General features: G+C 42.4%; 1 long non-coding RNA gene across 1 annotated transcript; it reads right to left on the reverse strand.

Moving 5' to 3' along the window:
• Positions 1-884: 884 nt before the first annotated feature.
• On the reverse strand, positions 885-13,689 carry LOC118973253 (uncharacterized). Its single transcript, XR_005062505.2, has 3 exons — positions 13,390-13,689; positions 10,144-10,275; positions 885-2,992 (listed from the first exon to the last, which is right to left on the reverse strand). It is a non-coding gene; the product is annotated as an uncharacterized lncRNA (long non-coding RNA).
• Between the last annotated feature and the right edge of the window lie 4,932 nt (positions 13,690-18,621).

Here is an 18,621-nt window from a genome sequence, read left to right on the forward strand (position 1 = left end):
ACCTGATCAATCTTACAACATACCTGGCACCAAAAAAAGAGTAGATCCATCAGATTCTCACTCTCTAAAACTTGAGTGAGTAAAGGGGGAGAATGAAGCTATTAATGGCATGAACAAGAGCTAAAATGATGTATAAGGAAAACCCATGAGACAACTCAGAGTCATGAGGGGTCAAGGCAAGCTATTATCTATCAGGAAATAGAAGCTATGAGGTAGAGGACATCAATAAAAAGCAAAGAATAAGGAACCAGCCTGTAGTGGTAAAAGAGGCCCTGTCAGGAGGAGAATGGCTAAGTCATGCTAATGACTGAGCATCAGGATGAATATAGCTGAAATGCTGTCTCCTGCTCTTCTGGGCTGTTAGTTTACCTGGATTTCTATGATCTATATCTTTTAAATAAAATTGTTGAACTTCATGAGATGAGTTGTCCTTTGCAACCCACAGTGCCTAATGGATAAACCATTTCTCTCTTTTAGGAAAACCCAAGCATCCTTCAGGGCTGAATTTCTGGTGCTCTTCTCTGTTCTCTTTCTCTATTAGAGAAGCACCTGCCATATTACCTATAATCATTGGTTTGTCTATCTGTACCATGTGGATATCAGACTGTGCACTTCAAGGACAGGGTATCTTGTCTGTTTCTCAGAAACGTATTCTCTCTAGAAGCATATTTGATATATAAAACCAGATGCTGATCTAAGTACTTTACATATTTAATTTTTTTGATCCTCATGAAAGCCCTCTAAGTGGATAATATTATTTTCCTCATTTGACAGATGGGGAAAGTGAAGCACAGACAAAATCTTGCCAAAATTGCAAAGTAAAGAGTTCCTGGATTCAAACCAGGAAGTTTGTTTTGGTACCAGAGTCCATGAGTTTAATGCGTATGCAATATGGCCTTGAACTAAAGGGGATTGCAGACAGGGAATAGTTGTTAATATGACTGTTTGAAAACTCTTATACAGGGTACAAAGTACCTTCACACGTATTATATGAAGACATCAGGTGTCTCCTCACCCTCTGTGGTAAAGCAGCCTGCAGTTCTAGCCCTGAAATACCAAATACCCAGACTCCTCCTGCAGGCACAGAAAATGAAGTAGAAGGGCACATATTTTGTAAACTTCATGGACCCTCAGAGGTGTTAATACCTGATAGGTTGATCGGATTTCTAGGCTAGTGTCTAAAGAAAGAATTGTATTAGAATATGAAAGCCTTTCCTCAAGGGCAAAAGAGCCACTTTCTCAGCTATTCCAAGAGAAAAGAGTCTTTCCAAAAATGGACGCCTACGGGTATGAATGGATAGAGTGGTGGGGAGGGTGGATAAAGCAGAGTTTCCACTTTGTACTATTGTGTTTTTTTTGGTATCATTAATCTACAATTACATGAGGAACATTATGTTTACTAGACTCTCCCCATCCCCAAGTTCCCCCCACATATCCCATTACAGTCACTGTCCATCAACATAGTAAGATGTTGTAGAATCACTACTTGTCTTCTCTGTGTTGTACAGCCCTCCCTGTGCACCCCCTTACATTATACATGCTAATCATAATGCCCCCTTTCTTCCCCCCACCATCTTATCCCTTCCTTCCCACCCATCCTCCCTAGTTCCTTTCCCTTTGGTAACTGTTAGTCCATTCTTGGGTTCTGTGATTCTGCTGCTGTTTTGCTCCTTCAGTTTTTTCTTTGTTCTTATACTCCACATATGAGTGAAATCATTTGGTACTTGTCTTTATCCACCTGGCTTATTTCAATGAGCATAATACCCTCTAGCTGATCCATGTTGTTGCAAATAGTAGGATTTGTTTTCTTCTTATGGCTGAATAATATGCCATTGTGTATATGTACCACATCTTCTTTATCCATTCATCTACTGATGGATACTTAGGCTGCTTCCATTTCTTGGCTATTGTGAATAGTACTGTGATAAACATAGGGGTGCATATGTCTTTTTCAAACTGGGCTGCTGCATTCTTAGGGTAAATTCCTAGGAGTGGAATTCCTGGTTCAAATGGTATTTCTATTTTGAGTTTTTTGAGGAACCTCCATAGTGCTTTCCACAATGGTTGAATGTACTATTGTTTTTAAAGGAATCTGAGTTTAGGGAGCTCTTGCAGATGCCTTTATTGGTAACTTCAACTATTTCTTCGGGTTGCCATGACAACAGGGAGCCAAACTTGGGGACTGTTATTGGTGAGTGATAAGGAGTCAGCTGAAAGGAAAGCTTTTTGAGGAAGCCTGGGACAGTTGGGGTGGGGTGTGGAGCAGGTGTTTATGTAGTGGTATAGGACAAATCCAGATGCCTCCTGGCACCCTATGTGAGTAGCTTACTCCTAATTGCCTTCATCTCAGAGATCTGAGTGAATGGTGCTGGGGTGAGGGCTGAAGGTAGCAACTGTTTGGCACAAGAATATTCTCAAGTATAATGGTGCTGTGTAAGGATGGGAAGAATATTTGGGCTCCTCAGAAAGTGAGGGAACAGCAGGTGATGCCTGTACCTAAGTAAAATTTACCCAGGAAGTGAGTGAGATTCCTGGTGACACAGCCATATGGCTTTTGCTTACTCCCATCCTGTGGGCAGTATATTTATTTTGCAGAGCAGCTGATGTGTATAAAGGATTGTGTTTTCCTCGCTGTCACAATTAATCCTTCCCCCATCCTCAGGCAGACTCTCAGATGAAGGCTCAAGGTGCCCCTACCTATCCTCCTGGCCTGAATTCCTGCCCAAGATCAAGGATTTTGGCATTTTCCTACATCTCTGATGCTTCCCCCAGAGTAGGAGGCTCCAGGGGACCACAGCTGACTCTGTCAGGCACAGAGGGTTGAGTCATACTGCAGGCGTCAGGGCTGTTAGCAACAGCTCTGCTGATCTGTATGCAGCTCCAACTCCCTCTCCAGTTCAGTTTTGGAGCTGTCTTGTTTCAAAAGTGAAGAACGGAGCACAGATGGCTGGTAACAGGGGCCTCCTTTCCCACTGAGCCCAACCTGTTAATCCTGTTATAGGAGAAGAGAAAATAAATGGTGAATGGAGCAAAAAAGGAGAGTCCATTTCTGCACTGTTCTTTGAGTTTTGTTAGAAGGCTCCGACAACAACCTCCAGCTACCCATTATGTGTCCCAGGGCTAGTCCCTTCCCGGTCTTCTTTCTCCTCCTCCACTTCTTTTCTGCTCCTTCTTTCCATTTTTCCATCCCAGTTCCCTATTCTCTGTAGTAGTGTTGAATCTGATGGGGTATTTTGCTGAATGCTTTCTATTTAACCAGACAGTTCTAATCCATGCATGTAAAAAGAAATAAAATGCACTAGAAGTTCATAGTGGTTTATCTCTTAGGAGTCTCTTTACCTCTTTATCTCTTGGGAGGACTTTTAGTTTCTTCTCTTCTACTGAGGTAGTTTAATGCATTACAAGGAACTTAGGCTTTGGAGCCAGAAAGAAATGGGCCAAACCCATCCTAAAAAATGAACAAATACATAAAAATTTTTAAAAATCTGCTCTGCCATTTACTAGCTGTGTGATCTGGGGCAATCTACCAAACCTCTCTGAGCTCCAGGTATGGCATCTGAAGATATATATAACAGTATCAACTTTGCCAGTTGGTTTATAGATTAAATTAGAGGTACAACATAGTATCTGGAACATAATAAATGTGCCCAGTAAATGTTAACTCTCTTTTCTTCCCATTTCCTGCTGCTGTAGTACCAGGTCCCTGATTTTAAAGAATCTGAAAAAAGAGCTCCCATTGAGAAAGTTACCTTCCATGCTTAGGTGCTGCTGATGCAGTTGAAGAAAGAAAGGCAAGTGGGAAGTGTAAGCGTTTTGCAAGACTAGAGAACCAAGACGTTGTAAAAATTAGCATGTGAATTTGCTAGTGTTGCTTTTCCTCAATTTAGGGATTCCTGATGGAGATGTTGGTTTTCTTATGTTGCTGCAGCAGCATGGTTGATACTGATTTATTATTCACAGAAGATAATATGCTGGGCTGCTGATTGACCTTAGGTAAGTTATTCTCCCTCCCTAGGTTTCATCAGAACAAAGGACTGCTCCTCTTCACTGCAGGAAAGGAGGAGGATTGGTTGAAATTTGTGTAAATTCCAGGAGAAAAGTTAAATATGATTTGATATCACCCTTGGCATTGAGCATACTGGAAATGTTTGAACAATCAGGTCAAATGGCACTGTTCAATTTATGTGATTACCAAAGACTGAGCTGACTCTGGGCTGTGGTTTGACATGGTTCCTTTGTTGCATATAATAAACATGTGTAATGTCAATTATACTAATGTGCTTTGCTCTAGTTGTAACAAGACGGAGGCTGATGACGAGGCCAGGACCCTGTACCTCATTCTCTGTGACCAGGCACTCTCTGACAACACGTTTTTCCTGTCCTCTTTGTAACTGGTAATTAAGTTCTCAGCTGAGCTGTCAGGAATCTTGATAGGTTTCATAGGCAGTCACCATCTGACAATTTACAACTGTGGGCTTTTCACAGCTGGCATGTTCCTTCCCAGGGAACCAAAATTTCTCAATCCTAAGCAAATCCTATCATTCAAAGAGTCTGACCTGAGAGGAAAACCAGCTTTCTCAGTGGGTTATCCAATTCCAAAACAGAGTATTGGGTCCAGTAGGGGTGATGGGGAAAACCATAAGAGGTATGGGAATATGGAGATTTCACATAGCCTTTCAAAAAGAAAAAAGAAAGATAATAAAGTTGCTTTTTTTGTTTGTTCTTAAAAAGTTCACCCCTTGCACAGCCAATAATTTGAAAGCAGATTTCCAGCAGGTGTTTGTATATGTACATCCATAACAACATTATTCACAATAGACAAATGGTGAAAACAAATGTCCACTGACAAATGGATAAACAAAAGTGGTATACATATAAAATAGAATATTACTCAACCTTCAAAAAGGAAAGAAATTCAGACACAAGCTATAACACAGATGAAATCTGAAGACATTATGTATGGGAAATAAACCAGTCACAAGAAGGCAAACATTGTATGAGGTAACTAGACGTCAAATTCATAGAGACTGAAAACAGAAAAGAGATGACCAGGTACTGGCACAGGGGCAGGGAGGGAATGGGGTGGCATTGTTTAATAGGTGCAGAATTTCAGTTTGGAAAGATGAAAAAATGTCTAGAGATGGACAGTGGTGATGGTTGTACAACAAATATGAATGTACTTCATGCCACCAATCTGTGCACTTAATATGATTAAAACAGCAAATTTGTTATGTATATGTTACCACAACTCCATTTGGATTAGGGTACCTAGGTAGTTGATTAAAGAAATCACCACCTGTATGAGTCAGAGGCTCCTCAGATGGGCTCTCATGCCTGCCTTGTCATAGCAGTGGCCAAACTGTACCATCAAATTGTGCTGCTGCACTGCTTGTGTGTTTTTGCTGCCTAGCACCCATTGCCTCTCTTTCTGATAGTTGTATCTCCATTGCTGGGAACTAGCCTATCGGAGTCTACGTGGTTCTTGTGAGGTTGACTCTCCTCTGCACTCCTGAAATGGAAGGTATTTATCAGGCCTCAGCCAGTGTATGGCATTCCCCCAGGTCTGCTTCAGGCGGGACGGGCACATGATCCAGTTAGAGCCAGTGAGAGGCAATAAGATTTTCGCTGTCAATTTGGGGAGAGAAATTCTCTTATTTTTTCCTGAATTTGAAGATCACAATAATGATAACAATAATAATGAAATAGTTAACACTCACTGAGAGCTTATTCTACGCCAAAGAAAGTTCTGAACACTGAGTTGACTTTCTTCACTCCTCGCAATACTATATTGAGTAGGTATGACTATTATTCGATTTTTACAAATGGTGGAACTGAGGCATAGAGTGTTTTGATTAACTTGTTAAAGGTGTCATAGCCAGTATGTGGTGAGGCCAGGTGTCAACAAGCTTTCACCCTAAACCACTGCACTTACTGCCTTGAGAAGATATAAGACCGGAAGTGCTGATGCCTCTTGCTGTGAAGCCTCAGACCAAAGGTAACATGATGGAAGTCCTAGAGATGAAACCAGAGCATTTAAGCCCTGGAACTAGTTCTTCCCAAATCCAGCTCTAACTCTGCACTTCTTAGCTTGTGTGAGCCAAATATTCCCATTTTTCTTAAAGACTTTGGGTCTGGTGTCTGCCACTTGAATCTGAGAGTCCTGAATGACTTAAAACTGTTTATTTGTTGGTCTTCCCATTAGGCTGTGATCTCAAGAATAGGAAGATGGTATTTTATCCATCTCTAAATCCACAGAGTCTAGCATAATCCATATAACTGACAGTCAATAACTGTTTTCTATTCCTTATTACATAAACATGTATGTTTTAACTCCTGATTACATAAACATTTATTATGGGTCATCTGTGTGTCAGAAATTGGGTTAGGTGAGGGAGAAGGAAATACGAATGAGTGAACAAGAGCTGTTTTCCTGGAGTGCATGGAAGAATAGCAACTACAAAGGTAGTGTGATAGAGAACCCGAGGAAAAGATACACACATATGCTGGAGTTCTAAGGAAGTTGCTGTCAACTTGACACTATGTCCCTGGCTGATGGGCATTTTCTGGTTCCTGCACATGCCAGATAGTTTCAGGATTGTCTAAGGTTCCAAGAATGTCTGGAAGGAACCTGCCTCCCAAATCAATGTACATGGTATATTTATACCTGACCCATAGAGTCATATGAACTCTATGTTTTTGGCTGTGCTTCTCTGTGTTGCTTGAGCTTGAGTCTCAAAAGTATATTCTGCAAAATGAGTATGTCCTACCTATATCTCAGAGTTATGGTGAAGATCAAAATGGGTCATAGAAATGAAAGGTCTATTTTATCCAGGTGACAGTTGCTTTCTTTTATCTGATCACAGCAAGTACTAACATATTCTACTCTAGCTAGCATCTCCATAAAAGCATATCACTTGTCAGTTCTATTCTACTCATAGTGAACATCTGTTGTTTTTGTCTGTCCAGAATATCTCCTTCTTCTTCTGGCAAAAAGTGCTCTACATTCCTTAGCAGAATTTTTTCTCCATTAATCTATGTAGTTCTTGTGGAGCTGTTACTCTGAGCCTCTTGCCACAGGGTAGACACAAAATCCCAGCTAGGGCAATCAAAATATTTACCCCCTGGTGAAGCTACTAGCCTGCAGAAGGGCATATTACACAGGGCCCAAGCTGTGTCACTCAGCTGTTCCTCTGGATTTTACATATTGTTATGTGAGAATGAGAAGGTTTCCTTTGCCTTCAGGGTCACTAAACTGGGATAATATAAATCTGGACTTCTGTGACCATTCCTCCCATTTCACTCTGCTCTGCACCCCAGACCATCTCCTCTCTGCTGCATGAAATATACTATGAAGATGGAAACTCATCTGGGCATGAATGTGAAGCTTGCTTAAATTTCTCATGGAAATAGTTCCATAAATCCCAAATTCTGATCTGCTCATGCTCACAAAATCCAAAATGCCCTCAATTTCTCCATTTACAATATTTTACATTTCTGTGTTGAGAATGTTCATGAAGAGGAAAGATAAAGGATGAATCTCATGATCACGATTTATATGAGGCCATTTGATAACTAGACTAGACCTCTGTCCCCTGCTCAGGGGTTTGGGGCAGCAAGTAGAAGAGAGCAAGTTATGTAGGAAAGGTCACATAGCAGGCAATCTTAAGTGGTTGTATAAACCTGAACCTTGGAACAGGGGCTCCTGTCACTAGTTATCATAATATAACATATCAGTAAAAGAAGATTTGATTATAAGCCAGTATTAGAAATCTCCTTGATTCATTGCCTATTTGTAGACATTTGTAGCCTATTTGTAGCCTATTTGTAGTATTAATGGCAGCATTCATTTTTGGGGTATATTAAACTAGGTGGCAGCATCTGAATCCCCCAACTGTACTCTCCCCAGTACAAACACAGACAACCTTATAACATAACCCAATGTATAGAGAAAAATAGCCAAGCAGGTGGGGGCTGGGTATGGTGTGTGGAGAGACACAAAAAGGGGAGACAGAAAGAGAAAACACCTAACAAAACTCTTTGAATTCATGGGGCATTGGCTTACAGGATCGAATACATTTTTTTCCCCTTAAGCTAATTTGCAATGTCATTTTCAGCCAAAAGTCTTCTTACTGGTATAGTATTACTACCTAATAAAGAGAAGGCTAAAGAGGAAGCCCAAAGACAATCCCAGGACAATAAAATATCAACATATTTTTTGTTTTGATTGCCAGTTGTTTGTTTCATATTCTATGTGGCACAACTCTGTTAGGAATCTGTGTCTTTTCTTTCTTAATCCTGGCAGATGTCAGCCAAAAGGAAGGCATGACAAGATCACCAATCAGTCCTGAAAACACATTCCAAAAACCTCTCAGTACACAAACATGCTGCCCAACCCTTCCCCACGTTCACAGATGATCTAGACAATTATGATGCACTGATCATGGGTTATCTGCCAGAGGGTAGCAGCAGAAAAGTGGAATGAATACCTACTTCCTTACCCATACACAGTAAGAGCAAATACGTTAAGGCATTTTCTATGGGCAGGGCTCTTTACATGTTATTTAATTCTCACACAGCCCTCTAAGGAGGGTAATGTTAACCCAATTTTACAGGTAAGTCTGTCAATGACACTAATAAGTGATGGAGGTGGGACTCCATAGCCAACGTTTTTAACTACTGCTGTACTAATTTCACATCCATTGCTTGATATCTTCAGGGCTGGATTTCTTTTAGATTCTAGCGCAGCTGATTTCACTTATTCATGGCTTGCTGCAGATGCTTATCTGATAGAAACCTGAGAGTGACAGGTTTCTAGGTCAGGATTTTCTTGAACTCAGTTGTTTGTATTCCACCACCCTTAGGGTAGCTTGGGCCAGCATTTATCTATTCCTGTGGTTAAAATGAAAGAACCTGCTGCCTCCACATATGGGGTATTTGTAAAGGGTTGTCATTTTATAAGTGTTTACAGAATGAACCCAATTATATGAGAATACAGAGCTCAAGAAACAACTCTATACATGATGAGCTTTGTTTTCCAGCCTATGATACCATGCTTATATTAGGCAGCCTTTTGTAGATATGTCTGAGTGACGTATGACAACCAGACTCAAACCCACCTTGGTTGGTTCTGGGACCTAAAGATAAAACCTATGGATGCACTGAATGGGCTTCCAGTAATGTATTTATTTATTTATTTCATGACTATTGGTTCCTTGAAGTGCTTCACCCGTTTCTAAACTGAAAATTCTAAGACACATCCCTCTCACCAACGACCATCTCACACACTTGGTTTTATTGGTTTTTGCCTCCTACTATGAGGAAACAGATTCCTTAAGTAATCATAATTTTATGGAAACACTTATACACTAGCATGGAGAATATAGGCAATGATTCTGTAACATCTTACTATATTGACAGATTGTAAGCACACTAGAGGGAGTGAGGAATTAATAATATGGGTATCTGTTGAACCATTATGTTGTATATTTGAAACCAACATGATTGTATATCAACGATACTTTAATAATAAAAAAAAATACCTCCAAGATTCCAAAAGAAACAGCCAATTCATTCTTTCTCACACATACATGCAAAGCCTTTCAGATTCTGTGAGAAAATAATGGCTTCTTTTAAAAATCAATTTTGAATTTTGAAAATAAAGATGGAAATGTGATGCCAGAAAAAAAATGTCTACACTACTTAATGCTGGATGGACATATCGCCACCAAGGAAGCTCCCCACCAGATTTTAGTAGGATTCTGGTAGAATGTAAAAGGGGAGTTTTCTCTTCCTGTTTCTCAATATGCACATATGTGCACATACACACATGTGCTTTCGAATTCAAATTATCTATACATATTATTTGCATCATTCCTGTAACTATAAATTTTTTAACTAAAAGGACTCTGGAGATCATTTTAGCCTATTGTAGTTAGATAGGAAACTGAGGCCCAGATAAGTAAAAATTAAAGCCTGGTTCAGTACATCATTATTTGCTCATAGGTTGTTTTGCATTGCTACTGAAATGTTTTGTGCATGCAGAGTTTATCTCTCGAATAGGATTTAGAGTTCCTAGCATTAAAAAGGGGGGGGGTACTTAAAATTCAGATTGAACCTGTACTCTACTCTTAACTCTCCACTTACCAGCTGAGAGATGTTGCGCAGTTAACGTTTTAGAGCTTTCCTCCTCTGTAATGGGAATTGTCATCATCTTCTTTCAGGTTTGTTGGAAAGATCAAGGGGATAATGAATGTAAAGCACTTGCTTCATACGGTTCTAGGAACAGAGTAACTGTAAATGTTAGTTTCTTTTGTCCCTTCTGTATTTTACTTAAGTCTAATACAGTAGAAATCCAACAAGTAGTTGTTAAATCAAGTTGAATATGACTTGGTCTTACACTGAGTGACAAAATATGGTTTCACTGAGTAAACACTGTATCAGTCAGTGCACCTATTTACACATTAGTTTTTCACATACAGATACATGTATGGTAACAAATACACTAATATTACACACAGTCAGGCATCTCTTACATACAATAGAAATATGTACATGGCACCAAGCTGTCCTCAGTTGGTGGTGCCGGGAGTACAATATGATGGAAAGTGTGTGTTTTTGATTCATTACAATGAGGTTCAAATTCTAGCTCATTTTTTATTAGTGTGATCTTGGGCAAGTAACGTAAGCACTCTCAACCCTGGTTTCCTTACCTATAAAATGGAGGTCATAATAATAGTATCTACCTCCCAAGTTTGTTGTGAGGATTAAATAGACAATTATGGAAGGAGTTTTTTCTTGGTTTTGTCACTGCTTAGATAACTTTTCTATCAAGATCAAAGACAGTTGGTACCCATTCTTCTTCCCAGAGTTTTGTGACTACAATTTATAGGCTCAAGGGAAATCTGAGATACAAGAAGATATCTTAGAAGGTGACACTTGAGTTAAATCTTGAAGAACATTAGTCAACTAGAGAAGGCATTTCAGGCAGAAGAATGTAGTGCTACATCCTGAAGACAGCATATTGTCAGTTAGCAGAAGACTAAATAGTTCAGGATGGTGGGAACGTCCTAGATAAGGCTAGAAAGGTAGTAAAGGTTTTTGTCTGGATTTTACTTGGAGGGCTTTGGAGAGCCATAGAAGAGTTTTAAGTAAAGAAATGACAGATTCAGCTTTTAGAAATTGCATTTCAGGAAGATTAAAACCATTCACCTCAGTATAAAGAATGGAGCAAGCTGGGAGGCAGGGAAAGTAGTTTGAAGGCAATTACAGTACCCCAGGTGGGAAACTGAGGTATGAACCACCATAGCAGAGGCAGTGGGGATGAAGAATGGGACAAATCAGAGAAATGTTTGGGAGTTAAATCCCATGCAATGTCTGCACCTATTCTAAGCATTGACATACTATTTTCCTGCTATTGAGGAGTGCAATTTTCTTATTTTGGATAAAATTTAAAAAATAACTGATATGTCTTCAGTATCTTTACTAATGATACTTTACTGCTGAACAAATTTCACATTTAATAAACCCATGTGTATGTATGTGCGTATGCTGAGTGTGTGAGATTTTAAGAAGTTGAGGAGGGAGATCTATTAGCATCAGATCATGGGCAAAGACCTGGAAGAAGAATAAAAATGACAGCCAGGGTCTCTTAAAATGCCCTATGTGCTGGGAAAACATAGTGGGGGTGGGTGCTACAATTTATAGTAGAAGTGGAATTAAGTGAGAACAAGGTAGTGGCAGATACAAAATATTATAAAATACCACCTACACAACATCAAACCTTTAGATTTAACTAAGTTTAAAAGAAATACGGGCATTGAAGGAAATGTGAAATGACATTGTGATGATGCAACTGGCTGAGTCCAGAATGTGGAAATTCTACAGAATATATAATCTGATTTCTCCAACCAATAAACTGCACACAAAAAAGAAAAAATGAAGCGGAAATGTTATACATGAAAAGATACTTAAGAGACATATTTATCAATCAAATACAAAGCACACAACTTGTTCAGATCCTTATTCAGATAAATGGACTATAGAAAGACATTTTTGAAATCTGTTGAGAAAAACTGAATATGAATTGGGTATTAAAGGATATTAAGGACTTATTGTAAAGGTGTAATAATTATATTGTGGATATGTTAAAAGTATTTGTTAGAGATACATACTGAAATACCTATAGGTGAATGTTAAGATAGCTTACTAAAAATTTATGTAAAAATACATCAGGGGGTTGAGAAAGGTTATGGGAGAATTGGTGAAGTAAAATGATAAAGTACTGATAATAGCTGAAACTGGGTGATGGACTCATGGAGGTTTATTAGTCTATTTTGAGAGTATTTGAAAATTTCCATAAAAAATTAATAACAAATACAATGTGAAAACCTGAATTTCTTTCCATTCCAAAATGTTACTAAGGGAACATGGTGTTACATTTTCAGAAGAAGGGATCAGGATTGGACAGGCATCATTTAAGAGGTGGATACTGGAAAAGGGGCCACAGGGACAGGAAGATAAAAAACGGTTTTTGAGCGGTGTTGAAAAAGCCAAGGAGGAACAGTTTCAAGATGGAAAGAGTATTGATTAGGTCAAATATTGCAGGTGTCAAGAAGGAAAGGATTAAAATGACTCCTAGACATAGCCACTAGGAAGTCACTCTTGACCTTGGCATGATCAGTTTCAGTGGAGGTAGGTTGACAGACACCTTTCCAAAGTTGTCTATAAAGGGGAACATTGTAATCTTTCTTTCACAAGGAGAAACCAGGGCATGTTTTTATGCTGAGGGGAAGTTGCTATTTGAGAGTGGTTGACAGTATAGGTGAAAAGAGGCACAACTGACACACCGAATAAGGACATTTACTATAGGAGGGAATATTTAGAACAAATTATAAGTATGTACCACTGAAGCAGATGGCTTGTTTTCCTCATCACAGTCTGTGTATTTTCTTAGTTTACCTAACTTCCAATAACTGTTCTGGAATACATTTTTACTCAGAAATCTCACACAACAGATTTATTGCAGTTGTTTTATTGGTTGAAGAAGCAAAACTTTTTATTACTGCACATAAAGCGCACCGTATGGTTTTTGTTCTTTGTAATCTGCTGAAGGGGTTTTCCTCTAAATAGAACTTTTCACCACACACAAAAAATCAAGAAGCTCTACCGCTTCCTGCATTAGGACCCTTAGGACTCTTTAGTTTATTGCTCGTTTCAAAAACTTCTTGTTACTCAACCTAAAAAAATCCTGAAAAACTTTTCAAGAATTTATCTCTTCTACCATCACTAATAGACCGGTTTAGATCTGTATATCCAACTCTCATTACTGTCCCCAAAATTGGTATAAACTTTTAGCACCTTAAAACTCCATTACATACTGATTACACTGACCAGTTTATCTCCGAATTCCAAGAAGTGGTTGAACTAGGTGTGTCAGCAAACTTCTCGTTCGCAGGGTTAATCGCGGGGGCGCAGGGGGTGGCGCGGATGTTTTAGGAGTGGGAAAAGGGAAGGGGAAGGAGTGCAGATTTCTCTTCTTTCTCGGATTTCAAGGTGAAATGACTGCACCTGATGCCCGCGTGGCAGAAGAGCTTCGCCAGCTGCGTGAGGCCGAGCTGGACAGAGGATTGGACTCTCCGCCCAGTGCAAGTACTAGCGCGCTCCCGTGAGGGCGCGCACGCGTACGCATTCGCTCGCGCAGGGTCGGATATATCAGGCGGGAAATCTCGCGATATCGGAGACTGGTTTGACTGTCGGGAGGAGGGGAGTGGTGTCGGCGCGGGGGGAATCTGGGCAGCGGCTGGCCTCTGTGCTTCAGGTCTCGGAGAGAGAGAGAGAGGGAAGGTGGCAAAGAGAGTGAGTCGCTGCCGCCGCCTGTCTAAGGAGAGAGGAGGGGTCCCGCTTGCCTGCGCCCTTCGCGGGCCGAGGGCACGAGGCATCAGCGAACCTCTGAGGCCTCCCGGCCCCTGGGAACCCCGCCCCGCCGCGGCCTCTCTTCCCTTTGTGAGCGCCCCCTTCCCAGGGGTGGTGGTGGTGGCGGAGGGCTGTTCGTGGACCCGTCCGCCAAGGGGTTGCGTCGTCGTCGTCGGCGGCGGCGGCGGCGGCGGCTCCCGGCACTTACACGTGCCATCTTAGCTGAGCCCAAGCGCTGAGGGCGCCTCCTCGACCCCGGTCGTCCCCTCGTCGCCCACCCCCCCCTTTTGCCCCTTGTCGCAGAGCTTGGGCTGGACGGCTTGCTGGGGCTTGGGGGCGGGGCGGTGGTGTGTCGCCTGGCCCCCTCCTCCTTACTCTCCAAGCGTAGCGGCTATCCAAGCGCTCCCGGGTAGCGCTCCTACCCGGACCTGTTGGGGGAAGGGTAAGGGCACCTCTGCTTTCGGAAAGGGAGACACGGAGGGGGCAGGGAAATTCGGCCCGCTCTGGCCTCTGCGCGGGAGGGATGTGGGGGTGGGAGGTAGACAAGGAGGGTCTGTGATTCTGTGGGTGGGGTGAAGAAGCTGTTGAGTTGGGTGTCCTCCCATTTTGAGGGGCAAGAGCAATTATGTTCCTCTTTCCTGAGGGTCACCGGAAGGGGTGGTGGAAGGGGATGTCTGGAGGAAGATGTGGCCCTCCTAGGAAGACTGAGTTGATGTGCACCCCGATTTAAAGGAGCGAGGTCCTTTTTCTTCTGGTCCCTCTGCTCCTCCCTCTGGCTCCTTTGTAGTGTCTGTGCGTTGTCGGAAAGGGAAACTGCTCTGGGTAGCCTGCTGGGTGCATCCCTCCCCAGCTCAAGGAAACTACATCCCTCTTCGTAAGGATGATGGAAGCATTTCTCTCCCCCTACCCTTCCTCATCCTTTAGTCTGCTGCAATGCTGCAGAAGTCCAAGGCAGTTTCTTCATACACAGACCCGTGGATGCACTGAAGGGAGAGGGAGCAGGAGAGGGAAGTAATGGCGCTTTCCTTAGAAAGGTTACCCTTTTTCCTTGGTTTTAAGTCGATATCAGTACGGGTTTAATATTCTTTCCCTGAGATTTGTCCCTGGGAAGAATATCTGTTCCTGTTATTATTGTTAGGAGATACGGCCTCTCGAAAGGGACCCTGCCAATATCAGAACAGTTTTGATGTCTCGCTCTCTCTTTTGATGTCTTTAAGCACTGTGTTGACTTGTTTTTGTGAGCATATTGGGCGTTCGTTAGGATTCAAATAAAATTATTTTGTATTCCCTCATTTCCCTCTTCGTTTCCCTTCCTATGAATTTTGTAGCTCTTGAAGAAGTATTAAAGATAAATTCATACAGACAGGCGGTCTGATGGGTAGGTATTCCTTCTCCCAGAGCTGTGAATTTTTAGGGTTAATATTTTGTATAACATTGAAATTGGAATTTTTTTGAAAATGATGAGGTTACAGACCTTTCTGTAGCAAATAACTTGTCTCTTAAGGAAATGAAGAAAGAAACCATTAATTTGCCCAATTATGTTGTGATAGGATCTATATTCCGTAGTCATTTTTCCAGTTCTTTTGCTTCATTTAGTATTTGTTTAAAACAGATCATTTTATCTGGGTTACAGTAGTACTTGTTGGTTTTGTCCCTGGTAAAGTAGAATTAAATGATTTTAACATTTTGGAAGCATGTTTCTAAGTGCTTTTTTTGTGACCAGAGTAATCTTGAGGTCTATCAGCTATGTTTTTCAGTATTTAGAAGTGATTTAAAAATGTTCCATATATGAATATGCAATAGAACTGAAAGGAAAGGAGCAACACATAGCAGCAATTCACCGGAGAGTTCCGCTTTATTAGGGAAAGGTGCTGGGTTATATAGGAAGGGGCATGAATTGATTGAGGTGTCACTTCTACGGGGCTGGTGGCTGTTGGCTAGGTGCTGGGATTGGGAGGGGGGCGAGAGGTGATTGGGCTTCAGGTGGCACCGGCGGGAACTGAGGACCCCGAAGAGAAGCCGGAAGTTTGCCATCTTACTGGTGGGGACCCTTCATTCCCCCCTTTCTCCTCTATGGGTTTGTGGATGTTGCTTTCTCTCTGGCTGCTTCCTGCTGAACAGGGGCGGAGAAGGGAGTGAGGGCTTGAGGATTGGGAGGAAAGGGTTGATAGGACTCCCCGCAGTAAGGACGAGTAGATGTGGACTTCTTCAGGTTTGGAAATCAATGAAGGTTCCCTGTAACCATAGGTTGAGGACCTGTTGATTCCAATGGTGCTAAGAGGATATGGGTGTCAGGAGCTAGGCGTCTGAGGCCATCGTTTCCAGGAAGAGTTTCCAGCGGAGAGAGGGGTCCATCTCAGCGTGTGGTGAGGAGGTCACGTGAGGGTGAGGGATCTTCTGTGGCCAGAAGCTGGTAGTTCCTGAGTAAAAGCTGGTTGAAAGCTTGATTAGAGATTTTTCCGACTTGGGATTTGATGAACTTTATTATACAGGGTAAGAAGAGACAGGCGAGAAGAATGATTATTATGGTGCCTGCAATGGGCCAGAGCTAGGTGAGGAGGGGGTTTGTTAGTATTAAAGAGAATGGGTTGGAATTGGAAGCAGAGTGGAGGCTGGAGGCAAGGTTGGGGAGTTTGGTAATGTTAGTTTCTACAATGCCGGGATAGCAGCACTCTTCTCAGAGGAAGATGCAGGTGCCGCCCTTCTCGGCTGTAAGCAGATCTAGGGCCCGCCGGTTTTGAAGGGTGACTTTAGCTAGCGAAGTGACCTGTCTTTGGAGAGAGGCTAGAGAATCGGCAGTGGATGTCAGGGCTCCCTCAAGTTTGGCGTTGAGATCTCTAACTGCCTATAGAGAGTGACCCAAGGCTTCTCCCGAAAACCCTGCCCCAATGGCTGAGGTGATCAAAGAGCTACTGACCATGATGGGAAGGAAAGCAGCTCTTTTTGTGTGCGAGGGCAAGGGAGGTTGGAGCTCAAGGAATTCTGCCATGCTGTAAAGTGTTAACTGTGGGATTAGGGTGATGAGAATGCAGGGTGTATCGGAGTTGAGAGGCAGTGAGTTGAAAAGACTGCCATTACACTAAAAGAAGTGTCCCGGTTGCGTAAAAGTCTTAGAGCCGGAGGTAGGGGTGTAGATAGAGAGGCAGTGAAGTGCGCTGGAGGGGGGTGGAGTTGGGCTTACACAGTGGTGGATGGTGAGATTATCTGCATATTCTGGTTCTCATAGGAGTATGTCTGCCAGGGGGCAGAGGGGTTGTCTTTCTGCATGGAAGGAGTAGTTGGAAATATTAAGGGGCACGGCGGCCAGCAGTGGGCGCTGTAGTGATGCACACAAGAAACAATTGGCTGTGTTAAGGGTGTGGTTGAGAAAGATGGTGGTGTCCTGAATGAGCTGTAATGAAGAGTAGGAGAAATGGGAAGAGGGGCGGGGATAAGAAGATGAAGAGGCGCCGTCAAGAGTTTGGATAATGACTTTTTCGGAATGTCTGCTATCTGATGCAACTTGAGAGATCTGGGAATGAGAGGGAACATACTTTTGAGAGATATGAAGGGTACTGTGGGGGGTTAAGGACCCCCCCCCCATAGTAAACTGAGGCTGTGACTCTGGCAGCTCATCAAGAGTTCCAGGGATCTGGGATTGATAAGGAGAATGAGCCGTTGGGATATTTCATGAAACGGTTGGAGGAGTAATACTGTGGGTACTGGAAGTTACTCATGTAGTGAATTGCACAAGACCAGTAGGGACATCTCCTGTAGGTGTCTAGCTATCGCCTGCAATAGGCTTGTTTTTGGTCATAGAGGAAGCAGAGGTAGGGAGAATAAGGGTAGCTGCTAGTGAACACTTCGGTGGAGGGAGGAAAGTGGAGGTATAAAAGCTCAGAGCAGCTTTTCAGAGGGCAGTCTGGTGTGGCAATGAGGGCAGTAACTTTTGTTTGATGCTGTGTGTAAGTCTCTCTGACTTTGAATCGCCATACAAAGGAGGCTGGGGTGGCGGGGAAGACAATAAGAATGAGGAAAAAAGCAAGAGAGCAGTAAAGGAGGGAAAATTCATGATTCGGGTATGGATGGCAAAGGGGGTGAACGGGATTTTGGAGGAAAGAGGACAGTAAGGTCAGGAGTCTGGAGGGAGGGAGAGTCTGTAAACTTTAGTAGGTTAAGAGATCTTTTAGGTGATGTGGGGACAGAATGGTAAGGGGCGCCCTGAATGTCAGTTTATGAGCTTCTTTCTGCAAGAGCTGTCTAGCGGCTAATGCTCGTAGGCAGGGGGCCCATCCCTGAACTGTGGGGTCTAATTGCTTGGAGAGATAAGCTACTGGGGCAAAGGATGGGCCATAATATTGGCCTAGGACTCCTAGAGCTTGACTGGACCTCTCATGAATGTATAATGAGAAGGGCTTCGACAAATCAGTAAGATGGAGAGCTGGGGCTTCTACAAGGGCTTGACGGAGCTTAATGAAGGAGTGTCGGGGTGAGGAGGATAATGGTTTTTTAGGGGGGCTCTTGCTGAGGTCGTATAGGGGTCTTGCCAACAAGGAGCAGGGAGAAGTTAGGGATCTATGCTCTAAAATATCTAGCTAGGCTTAGAAAGGAAAGGATTTCTGTCTTGGTTTTGGGAATGGGTAGGTCAGAGAGGAGCTATTTTCTGTCTAAGGTAATGGACTTTCTTTGTTGAGATAGAAGGAATCTGAGGTAAGTGACAGGAGGGGAAGA

The sequence above is a fragment of the Manis javanica genome, chromosome 4, assembly GCF_040802235.1.
Source record: "Manis javanica isolate MJ-LG chromosome 4, MJ_LKY, whole genome shotgun sequence".
NCBI lineage: Eukaryota > Metazoa > Chordata > Mammalia > Pholidota > Manidae > Manis > Manis javanica.